This window comes from Pleurodeles waltl, chromosome 7 (genome assembly GCF_031143425.1).
Source record: "Pleurodeles waltl isolate 20211129_DDA chromosome 7, aPleWal1.hap1.20221129, whole genome shotgun sequence".
Lineage (NCBI taxonomy): Eukaryota > Metazoa > Chordata > Amphibia > Caudata > Salamandridae > Pleurodeles > Pleurodeles waltl.
This window is the reverse complement of record NC_090446.1, coordinates 599341257-599353781: the sequence shown is the minus strand read 5'-3', so window position 1 is coordinate 599353781 and position 12525 is coordinate 599341257. Positions and strand designations below refer to the sequence as shown.

At 48.6% G+C, this 12525-nt stretch overlaps 1 protein-coding gene across 1 annotated transcript in view; it reads left to right on the top strand.

Annotated features, from left to right (window-relative positions):
- Positions 1 to 12525, top strand: part of F12 (coagulation factor XII) — a 101469-nt gene that overhangs the window by 26097 nt on the left and 62847 nt on the right. The window lies entirely within an intron of this gene.

Sequence of the window (12525 nt, the reverse complement as noted above, 5' to 3'; positions counted from 1 at the left end):
CTGTGCTGTGTTAGGCAATGGCCTTTAATCACCGAGGTTATGTACAGGCTGGATCTGTGTGCTGTTAAGCAATGGGCTTTAGTGACTGATGACAAATCTCCCAACATGTCCTCTTAATGAGCAATGACCACCCTAACACTATGGAGGTAAAGGGCAGTAGAAGTCTTAATCAAGTCTTGACTGTCCTTTGCAGTTAACAGTAACCAGGGGAAGGTGAGGAGATGTGATGATGCTACTGTTGAGTGCTCCAGTCCCCACCATTGGCACGAGCTTAAGAAAATGCCTGACTGAGTATATGTGTAGACCTAAGCAGAATATAAGGACACATACCATCAAACTACACAAAGTGGCATGGTTTGCATAAAATGGCGAATGGCTACACCCCAGAAGTCATGTCCTCTAAGTGACATCACACATGCCCTGCAGTCTGGAAGTTATGTCATACGTGGACCTGAAAGTTCCAACTTCATATACCTCGTGACCCGATACTGACATCATCTATATCCCCCTAACTTCGAAGTTATGTCATCGATGCTTTCTGGCCTGGAAGTGACATCACCCATGCCTGTCTGGCTTGAGGGGCTCATTATCTAGGGGTTTGTAATGGGTGTATCTGTGTGTTAGGGAGTGGACATCCCAATAGCTTGCCTTCCTGAATTTGTCGGAGGTTTTAGGCATCCAGCCCTCCACAAGATCTCCTCTGCAAGTATTGACAGACATTTATATGCCCATCAGGGTGTTTTTCTTCATGAATTGTAACCAGTCCAACGTCCTTTCCTGACTCTTTACCTAAGGGGTTTGGCAAAGACCCATGAGGTATGGGAGCTGAAATCATTGCCAGCATGTGGGTTGCGGCTCGACGTTCTCCTTACTTGAATTGAGATAGGAGTTTGGGCGATGTAGTATAATTCCATGGGCTGTACTAAGGATATGCACAAGGCACGTACATCATGGATGGCAAACGAAGGGTAGAGGCATGGGCCATGTTCAAAGCATGGAAAAAGTATGCTCTTTGGATGCAGATTCACTGTAGAGTAAAATTATGCTCAGTGCTTAAGTGATCACACAGTGAGTGAGAGTTAAAAAAGACAGTGCAGTGTGTGTATTACAGACAGGCAATGAAACAGTGGCATTTTTTTGTTGCTTGTGCTGCTTGAGTCACATATTTCCAGACAACAAAAGAGTTGGTTTAAAGAGCGGTGCAACTGCCACAGTTTTACGATTGTGGCAGTTGGACATCTCTTAAAACATGAATCTGTTTAAAGAGCGGTCCACATGCCACAATCTGACAATTGTGGCAGTTGGACCGTTCCTGAAACAAGATTCTGTTTAGAGGGCGGTCCACGTGCCACAATCTGTTGAATGTGGGAGTTGGATCACTCTTAAAACATGAATCTGTTTATGGTTCAAATCTTTTTATAATCAGCATAGTCAAGATTACATGACATGCATACAAAACAACTAAGGAGGTGATCCAACACCCCAGAGCTACTATATATGTAGATCCATAAACACGCCCCAACCCCTCTCTCTCCCCCAGGAGCACTCATAACCAGCTTACGTTAAGACCAAACACATGATCTTTCAATATAAATCTCTTTATGTATCCCCTGTGGTTTGTGTCGGGACCACGACTTCCGTGAGTCACAAAAGTCTTAGATATTTAGGGCATGTCAACTCCCGGAACTCCTTAGAGAGTAGAGACAAATACAGATGCCAAAGTTCTCGAACGGAGTCTGCCTGAGCAGTAAGCACCAGAGTGAGTTTCTCCTTACGCAACACATGTGATAACCACCAAACAGGGTCAAGACTGATTTGCATATGGCTGGGTCTGAGCTGAATGTCATGGCAAGCAAAAAAAATGATGGATTAAACCCAGATCCGTGACTGGGGGTGAATGTTTGATATGTCCTGCATTCCGTCCATCTTCTGTTGTTTTTGCATTTGTCGCCCCAAGTGGGAAGGGCATGCCCAGACGTGTGTCCAGTGCTTGCTATGTCACCAGATATAAGCTAGCCTAGCTGATGAAGGGTGATACCATGTAACCGGTCTCTGGATGCTTGTTTCTGCTCCAGAGAGGACCTGGCCTGGCAGTTTGGGCTGGACTGTTCCCATGGGGAACAGGGTCAAGACTGATTTGCTTATGGCTGGGTCTGAGCTGGAATGGCATGGCAAGCAAAAAAACTGATGGATTAAACCCAGATCTGCGACTCGGGGTGAATGTTTGATTTGTTCTGCATTCCGTCCATCTTCTGTTGTTTTTGCATAACCACCAAAGCCACCCTAAGTGGGCAGGGAGGGCATCAGTGTCCAGTGAGCAAGGATTATTGGATGACTGCTCCTAATGCTACACCGATCTGTCATCCCCACCGAGATTTGAGTGTCTGTCATCCCCACCGAGATTTGAGTGGATAAGTAAGGGCGTTGGCAAGTCCCAGAACATCAAAGGGGGGAAATCTGGGAAGATGTTTGTCTAGGTGTGCGTCTAGATCATTCAGGACCCCATCCCAGTATTGTTCAAGTTCTGGGCATTCCCAAAGCAAATGTACCAGTGTCCCAGGAGATCTACATTTCCTCCAGCAATCTGGGATACGAGTGAGTTTACTCCTGTGCAGGCAAACTGGGGTGAGGTACCAGTATGTAGCGATTTTGGTTGCTGTCTCTCTGCTGACCATGTTCCATGCCTTGTGGAATGCCCTATAGTATACCTCATTGCATTACATTTTTTGGTTGTGAGTGCCCTTCCAAGCTCTGTCTCCCAGAGTTTCTGTCCCGGTGTTTTGGAAGGAGTGGGAATGTTTTGGAGGATGCCATACAGTTCAGTGATGAGACCTTGTCAGTGGTTTTCATCCAGAGCCATTATTAAAAAACAGTGAGCGGTTGTTGTGCTCCCTCTTGTATTGTCGGTTGCATCACTAAGTGTCGGATCCGCAGATATCACATTCTCTCCGTCTCCGGGAGTGCGTAGTCATCTAGGAGGCACTCGAATGAGAGTGGGCCTTCCTTGTCAAAGAAGTGTCCGATTGAGCAAAACCCGGCATTCAGCCATTGCCTAAATGTAGTCAGGTCTACGTCAGGTGTAAAGGCAGTGTTGTCTACTATTTGGGTGAGTGGGGAGGGAAGTGTGGAGAGAGCTCTCTGCTTCGCAACATAGTCTCAGACTTTTAAAAGCGTGCTTTTGACCAGTGAGATGCAAAGGCCCCATGGTCGAGTCAGGAACAGGATCTTCCAAAGGGAAGTAACCGCAATTGCTCGATCCTTGAATTGCCACCTCTTTTCACACTCCTCCCTGAACCAATCCACTATGTAGCAAAGTTTAGTGGCCTGGACATATTGTAGGAGGTTGGAGATCCCCAATTCTCCTTGCGATGGGGGCCAATAGCTCAATGCCTGACTCATCCAGGGGCACCCCCTTCCCACACAAAGCAATGAAATTCGCCCTGTAGAGATTGGAGCATGCCCCACGGGGATTGATCAGTAAAGCTTGAAAGAGGAATAATATTCTCGGGAGCACCTTCATCTTCAGTGCTACTACACGGCCTATCGAGGAAAGTGGGTAGTGCTTCCACTGTGCCAGAACTCATTTGATATGTTGGAGAAGTGTTTGATAATTGATGGATGATGTCTCGTGTATAGTCAGGCCAAGTTGTGTCCCCAGATACGGAATGGAGGTGGACTGCCATTGTATTGGATAGCAGCGCACAAGTAGCATCATTCCTTCTGAGAGGACCAAGAGATTGAGGGCCTGAGACTTCTGGATAATAATCCAAAAACCCGAAGTAGCACCAAAGGCCTCTGTCTTATCTATGAAAGCCAGACCAGCCCTCTGTGGATTATCCAGGGCAACAATGATAACATCGGCATATAGACCTAGGATATGCATCTTCTCGCCAAAAGTGATGCCCGTAGTTCTTGGATGATCCTGAACCCATTGTACAGGGCAAATAGCAGAGGTGAAAGTGGGCACCCCTGCTTCATCCATCGACGGATAGGAAATGGGGACGAGATCTGGCCTGACTATAGTTACTGAGGATTGAAATCGGGGGCCAAAGCTAAGGTGGGTAAGGGTTGCCTCTAAATATTGCCAGTGCACCCGGTCATATGCTTTCTCCACATGGCCAGGAGCATAATTTCCCAATTAAAGCACTTGACTTTATCAAGCAGATGTAAAATGCGTTTTGTATTATCATTGCATTGCCTGTGGGGAACAAAGCCTGCTTGGTCTGGGTCCCCAGCATGATTTGATTCTATTGGGATGCTAGTATACTAGTTAGTAGCTTGATGTCAATGTTTAGGAGAGATATTTCCTTGTAGGACCCACATTGGTGGGGATCTTTCCCTGGTTTGGTAAGAACGACTATTGCCGCCTCCATCATAGAAATTGGGAGCAAGCCAGGGCCAGTTATCACACTGAAGAGTCAAGTCAGGATGGGCTCCTGAATCGAGCAGAGCATTTTATAAAATAGAGCTGGAAACCCATCCGGGCCTGGTGATTTAAGAGGCTTCAGTTGTGGGATGGCCAATACAACCTCTTCTATTCTTATTGGGCAGTCTAGCAACTCCTCCTGTACTGCTATCAGTTGTGCGATGTGGGCACCTCTCAGATACGACTCCAGATCTTCCGCGGTGGGAGTTTGTTGGGAGTATAGATTTTCAAAGAACTGGTGAAGGGCAAATACGATGAAAGCATCCCCTATGATTGTGCTGCTGTCAGGCACTCGGAGGGAATCCACTCCCGCTGTTTGTCTTTGGGCTCGAAGCCGGTTAGCCAGCAAGCACCCACACCTACCCCCCCCCCACGTAAAAAGAGTGACGAAATATACGTAAAATGTACTCTGCCCTATTTTGATACAGACCCAGAAGCTGTGTTCTAGCTGCCTCCAGACGCGAGGCGCCTCAGTGCGCTTATGCATCCTTTTTAGCTCCAGCACTTGCTGGCAGAGCTGCTCTGTCTTTTCCCGCCGGAGTTTGTTATTGGCCACCAAAATCGCTATTAGCTATCCTCGTATGACTGCCTCTAAGGCTTCACACAGGAGGGAGACAGAGGTGTCAGCGGTGTCTAGGTACCATGTGATGGTTTGAGAGATGTGATCCACTATTGTAGGCTTCTGTAATAGAGTTGCTCTCATTCTACACGGGCGAAAGGCCCTTTGCAGAGGTGGGAGCACAAGAACTAGAGAAACTGCAGCGTGGTCGGATAGGCAGTGAGGTTCTATTTCAACATCTATGAGTAAATTCTGTATTCCTAGGGTCCCTAGAAAGTGGTCCAGTTGGACGTATGTCTTGTGTGCATGGGAATAGAATGTATAGTTTTGTGTCTGAGGATGACACTCACATCAGAGGTCCCTGAGCCCCATCTCCTGCACCCATCAGGCCCCCTTTGTGGAAATGGCCTCGGTCCCACCAAACCTATGTGCCGATCTGTCCAGGTCATTATGAAATACCAGATTCAGGTTGCCGCCCAGTAGCACCAACCTGTCTTGATGGAACATCACTTTCGCCAGTGCCCTTCTAAGGAATTTCTTTTGGCCCTCATTGGGTGCATAAAGCGATCCCACCACAAAGGAATGGTCCATCACATGCACCCTGTACACCAACAGTCGCCCCCTGATCTCCAACAATCTGTCCCCCTGCCTTCCCTCGGAATAAGTGTGAGGCCAACAGTACCACTCTCGCTATCTTGGTGTCAGTAGAGGAAAAGTATTGGTGGGGGCAGGCCTGTGAATTAAATCTTTGGCAGTCCCCAGGGAGTAGATGTGTCTCCTGCAATAGGCATGGGTCCGCTCCTGTTTGTTCTAAGTAGGACAGGATCCCTCTGCAATTGGTTGGATTATTTAACCCCTATGCATTACAGGTAATAACTTTTAACTTATTTTATGGTATAGGTGATCAGTTTCTGCGTTTGGGCAAACGGCCATCGCAAAGGTCACCCAATGTATATGTAATGGCAGGTCTACCTTAGGAGAGTCGTATTGAGTTGTCTATCTATCATGTAGTGTGTCTTTTGAGGTTGAGTGTGCTCCTATCCCAACATTCAGAATAAAACCCCTTCATAACAAGAACAAAATGTCAATAAACAGGTAAAGCCAGGATTGCCTAACATTGCCCATAAGGATATTTGGGCAGCGGGGTCTGTAGCTCCCCATAGACTCATGTTTCTCCACCCCTGTCCTCCCCACTTTCACCCCACAAACGCTGTGCTCTAGACCGCGCCTCTCCCCCAGCTCTTCACTGCAGTCCGACGGGATCTCACTCGTCGGCCTCTCCGGCTAGTGACTCCAGCACCGCACTGCATTTATTTGCCATAGTTTCAGGGTCCAATCTGTGGTCATTCGAGGAGGTCCTCCTGCCCCTCCATTGAGAGCATTTCGGTATCCTCCACTCCTGGGGGGCAGAGTGCTGAACGTCCTCCGTGGGTCTCTCAATTTGTAGAACCTTTCAAGCCTCTGCCAGGGATCAGTTTTCCTTCCCAATGGAAGATAATATGGAAGGAGTGCCTCCTGGAGTGTGTTATTCCTTTATCAAGGAGGAGGGTTGTGACTGGGCGGAATTCTCTTATCGGGCAGTCTAGCGATTGCGCCTGTATTGCTGGCAGTCATGTGGCGTGGGCTCCTCTCAGATAGAACTCCGGATCTTCCCCAATGGAAGTTTATTGGGAACATAGATTTTCGTAGAACTTGCAAAAGGCAGACGCAATGTAAGCATTCCCTACAATTGCAGTGCCGTCCTGCCCTCAGAGGGATTCCACCCCTGCTGTTTGTGTTTAGGTTCGGAGCCGGTGAGCCAGCAAGCGCCCACAACTATTCCCTCCCATGTATAAAGAGTGATGAAGACTAAGTAAAGCGTACTATGCCCTATCTTGATACAGACCAACAAGATGTGTTCTAGCTGCCTCCAGACATGGGTGCTTATGTATCATTTCTAGCTCCAGCACTTGCTGGCAGAGCTACTCCCTCTTTTCCTGCTGGAGTTTGTCATCAGCTGCAGAAATCGCTTTTAGCTCTCCTCGTATGACTGCCTTTAAGGCTTCTCACAGGAAGGAGACAGAGGTGTCAGCTGTGTTGTTCAGTTCTAGGTATTGTGTTAGGCCTTGAGAGATATGAACCACTACTGTAGACCTCTGTAGGAGAGTTTCTCTCATTCTCCAAGGTCAAAAGGCCCTTTGCAGTGGTGGGAGTGCAAGAATGAGAGAAACTGTGGCGTGGTCGGATAGGCAGTGAGATTCTACTTCAACATCTGTGAGTAAATACTGTATCCTATGGTCCCTAGAAAGTGATCCAGTCAGGCGTATGTCTTGTGCGCATTTGAATAGAATGTATAAATCTTCTGTCTGAGGATGACACTCATGGCAGAGGTCCCTGAGCCACATCTTCTGCATCCATCCGGACCCCTCTGTGGAAATGACCCCGGTCCCCCAAAACCTATGTGCCAATCTCTCCAGGTCATCATGAAATACCAGATTCAGGTCACCGCCCAGTAGCATCAGCCTATCTTGATGGGACATCACTTTTGCTAGTGCCTGTCTAAGGATTTTTTCTTAGCCCTCGTTGAGTGCATAAAGGCATCCCACCAGAAAGGAATTGTCCCCCACATGCACCCTGCATGCCAATAGTGGCCTCCAGATCTCTAACACTCTACACTCCACTTTCCCTTTAAATGAGCATGAGGCCTACAGCGCCACTCCCACCCTCTTGGTGTCAGTAGGGGTAAAGTATTGGTGGGGTAGGCGTGTAATCTAAATCTATGGCAGAACTGATGCTCTTAGCAGTCTGAGGGGATATTGCTATTGGGGTGCAACAAGCTGCTGATCATTTCCCTATAGTGGATTGACTTGCTAGTCTTGACTGCTGCCGCCCTGACCAGCTCAACATGGCCTGGTTGCCAGCACCTGTAATATTGAGACTTCTGAGTTGGCACAAGGAGCACAGAGCAGGGTACAAGACTGGCTGAACACTCGCCCCACCGGGAACAAGACACATTGGTATGGCATTGGCGGTATAACCGGCTCAAGGTCCCCTCAGGTGCTAGTGTGTGTGCTGCTTCCTCTCCTAATGGCGCTCTTGAAGTGGGGTGCCAACGATTCCCAGCAGCCACTACTGCTGGTAGAGGTGGGATATGGCAAAGGCTTGCATCAAGAAATACCTACCCTGAAAGAGATACTTTCCAAACCGACCGGGGGCAATATAGGGGATGGACCTACACCTCCCACCCTCCACCGTCCCCCTGATCAAGAACGGCAGGCTGATGGAGATGGAGGTGAGAGTCTGGTCACCCACACATTGCTAGAGGCACTATTTGCCTTTCTCGGAGAAAACTTGCAGATGTGAAGAAAGACCTCCCGCAAGATATGAAAGAAGTCTGCTGCGAGTTGGCAGAGATTGGTGATAGGGTCTCCACCCTAGAAGAACGCAAGACTTTGCCGGATGAAGAAACAAAGCAACCCCAGTAGGAAGTTATACGCTTCTGCAAATAGAAGACTGACCTGCAGGCCCATGCAGAAGATCTAGAGAACTGGTCATGAAGGAACAATATTCGTATGTGTGGGGCCCCCAACTAACGTGGAAGGGACAGACATTGTGACGTAAGTCAGGGCCCTATTCCTTCAGATCCTAGAGACAGCATAAGAAAAGGATATCCAGCTTGACAGGGTCCATAGAGTTGGCCTCCCAGAGGATGAGAACTCTCGCCCAGCTGACATTCTGGTTTGCGTACACGATTTTCAATTCAAGGGACAGATCCTCTGTAAAGCCAGATACTTGCACCCCCTGACGTTCAAAGGACACACTCTGGTCCTGTACCAGAATCTGTCAGCAATTACTCTGCAAACATGGAGAGAGTTCCCCCCGTCATAACCCTCCTCCTAGATAACAATGGTACACTGGTAGCATGTTGTGGATTATTTATGCCTAGTGAGCGGCACAGCAGAGTGGGCCCATGGCTGGCATGTGTGAGGGCAGTGCCGCAGCACACTGGCAATGAGGACAGAGATGAGCACGGCTGCTCGCATCACTGTCGGGTCAGCTGCTGGCCAGGGAAGAGGCCCGCCACATGGGCAATCACCCTCACATCCCCTTGTGGGACCGGGCGGAGTGCACCTGCTGCTGTGTACTTACTGTGGCCAGCGTTACCAGCACAGCACAACGGTGCCACCTACAGGCATGAATACAGTACCATGCCCTTCTCCCCAGTGAGTAGGTCATATGGAGCCGGACTGTGAGGGCAGATCAGCAAGGCCACGAGGATGTCACCCACCAGCCAAAAAAAAAACAAGAAGGAGGCACAGGCATTGAATCAGTGTGTAGGGCCCTGTAGAACAGTATTTACAAGACGCTGAGCCTCCACTCAAGGTGAGCACTTCAGGCAGAACATGATAAATGCAGTGTGCAAACACAAGGGACTAAAAGTGAGGGATTTCATGAATTTGAAGGAGAATTACAGCAGGTATGGGAACCTAAATGTAAGGGTCAAACGGGACCGTTTTGTGCACCTCCCACACAGGGACTAGTGTGCAAAGCCAGGAGTGTATGTCTGCCACATAGGACTGAAGATGGTAGACAACGCACAGCCACTACCCGTGGGTATCACCGCTGATGATAACTGAGAAACCCAAGCAGCCATAGGCCATGAGGCTCTGCGTCGACATGAGACTACCAAGTTGACCAGGAGAGAGTGCCACATCACACCAACAGTGGACTATATTATCTTTAAGCTTAATGGGTCAAAGTGGTTTTCAAAGTTAGACTTAAATGTCGGCTATCACCAGCTAGCACTATATCCAGACACCCTGTACACTACCACTTTTTCTACGCACCTGGGACTGCAGTGCTATGAGCAGTTAAAATTCAGAATATTTTCGGTTGCTGAAATATTTCAAAATACAGAGAAACCTTGTCAGGATTTGAGGGAGTACTCAATGTCAGTGATGATATTTTAATCTATTCATCCACTCTATCCGATTACCACAAGTGCCTCAAAGCCACCCTTCGAAGACTATTAGAAAGGGGCATGACGTTGCACGAAGGCAAGTGCTCCTTCTTTGAGCCCCTAGGTGGAGTTCTTTGGGTTTGTGTTTACTCAGAAAAACCTGCAAATTGACCCCAGAAAATCTGTGGCCATCAAAGAAGCACCTGCACCAAAGAATGAGACAAAGGTCCACCGTTTTTTAGGAATGGCTACATACTGCAGAAGGTTTCAGCTGAATATGGCCTGCTGATCTGATCCACTGAGAGCACTCACAAACACTGGACTCTGATGGCAGTGAGGCCCCACAGAGCAGGAGGCATTTGACATGCCTTCAAAGACCCTTCGGGTGGATGCCATGATGGCATACTTTGCCCCAGACAAAGCCACCGGGTGGTGGTGGAAACAAGCCCAGTGGGGTTAGAAGACGTCCTGACACAGAAGCAAGAAACAGGAGTTTGAGCCGTGCCTGCATTTGTGAGTTGTACTCTAACAACCACGGAAGCGTGGCATGCCCAAATCGAACGAGAGGCTCTAGCCATTAAGTGGACATGTCATCATTTTCACCTTTTCATCTATGGGCGTGAATTTTAGGTGATCGCTCATCATAAGCCGCTGGTGAGCCTGTTTGCAGGAACAACTCCCTATACACACACCCCCCTTTCACCCGGATGAAACCCTGGGCAGTGAAACTGTTGCCGTACCAATTCAGTGTAACATAGAGGCCAGAAGCCAAGAACCCTGCTTTTTTTCTGTCAAGGAAACCACTAGAACAAGAAGGGGTGTCAAACACAGCTAGTGATGAGGGTAAAGAGCTTGCCTACATGGTAACTACTGCAGCATGCCCAAAGGTCATGATGCTTGAGGAAATCAAGTAAGCAACAGTGGAGGATGATGGCCTCTGAAGTGTTGAAAAGGAAATGAGTGGAGGCTAATCCTGTGAGATGATAACCAGTGGCCCCCTGAAGAAAAGTCAAGGCTCTCGCATCTGGGGAGGATGAGAGATGAACTAAGCTTTATGGTTGAGGGCATCATCATGAGGTGCCACCAAATCATAATTCCTAAGGTGCTGGATAACAGAATCATCTCTCAGGGTTACGAAGGACTTCAAGGAGTGGAGAAAACCAAGGTATGAATAAAAAGCAAAGTATGGTTTCCAGGTATGGATGAGAAGGTGGAGGAAACTGTGCAGTGCTGCCAGACCTGCCCGGTTGTGGGAAACCCTGCCGCACCTGCCCCGGTGGTGACTGCAAATGCATTTAAGGCCTCATGGGAGAGAGTGAGTATGGACTTTGGAAGCTTCCCATATGGGAGGCTGACCATGATCATGGTCGATGACCAGTCAAAATATCCAGTGTTAGACCTAGTAGCAACCACAGCATTCACCCAAGTCAAAACATTACTGGCGAAGGTTTTTGCAGTGTGTGGCATACCTGAAGTCGTCAAGGCTGACAATGGCCCCTGTTTTCAGGGCACAAAATTTGGAGACTACCTGGCAGCCCTGGGCATCTGGCCCCAGAAGATAAAACCCAAGTGGCCCCAGGTGAATGGCACTGTTGAACGGTTCGTGCAATCCTTGAACAAGGCGCTCTGTGTGGCTCTTGATCAGAACAATGACTGTGAATGGGAACTACACCGGTTTTTGAGAGCATACCGCAGCACACCGCACAGCATGACAAGATGCACCCCAGTGCACCTCATGTTCCAGTGGGCAGTCAAAGGCAGCATTCCATCAGGCCCAGGATGGCAGCCTGATCCCCTCAGTGAGAGGGATGTCCAGCAGAGAAGACCATGTCTTAGTGATGGATCGCTACCCAGGATAGAAATTCTGCACCCTTTTCGAGCGGGGTTCGTGGACTGTGACAGCTGTGAATGGAACCATGATCACTGCCCAGAGGGGCCAAGAGATAACCACAAAGAACATCACATGGTTCAGACACGTCCAGGGCTCGGATAGAAGAGGAGACAAAGAGGAAGAGGAGTTAGACACTCAGACAGTGATGATGCCAGCTGGTGAGACTGAGGCGATGGCATCGAAAGAGCGCAAAGAAAAGACACAGTGATATCTGGGAGAAACCTCCAATGTCACCAGTGAAGCAAAACCAGGAGAAAGTGGGGGTGGAAGACGCTGTGACATCCCAGAGGTGAAGTGGTCACAGGTATAAATTGAGGCCAAATCTGGAACCCAACCAGAGACTCCATGATTTCGTATGTGCCCAGGTGAGTGTGATTCCAAATATCTAACAAATGAGATGTAGTGATCCACTCAGATTTACAGTGTTCCTGGTGCCATCAGCATGCACCACCTCGGGTGGGTCGGGCCTAGGTGATCAGTGGCGGTTGCTGCAAATCAAGAGTGGTTGGCGGGAGGGGTACTGTGAATTGGGGAGGGAATGGGGGGAAATAAAAATAAAAAATCTTATCTGCCTGCCGCTCACAATCCTGGCCACCTCCGTTGCTCCTCTTTTTCCAGCAGTAACTGGGGCTCAGGCTACCAATCCAGACACTGCTCTCATGCTATACCAAGCATGAGAGCATTGGCAGGATTTGCCTGAGCAGACTGGT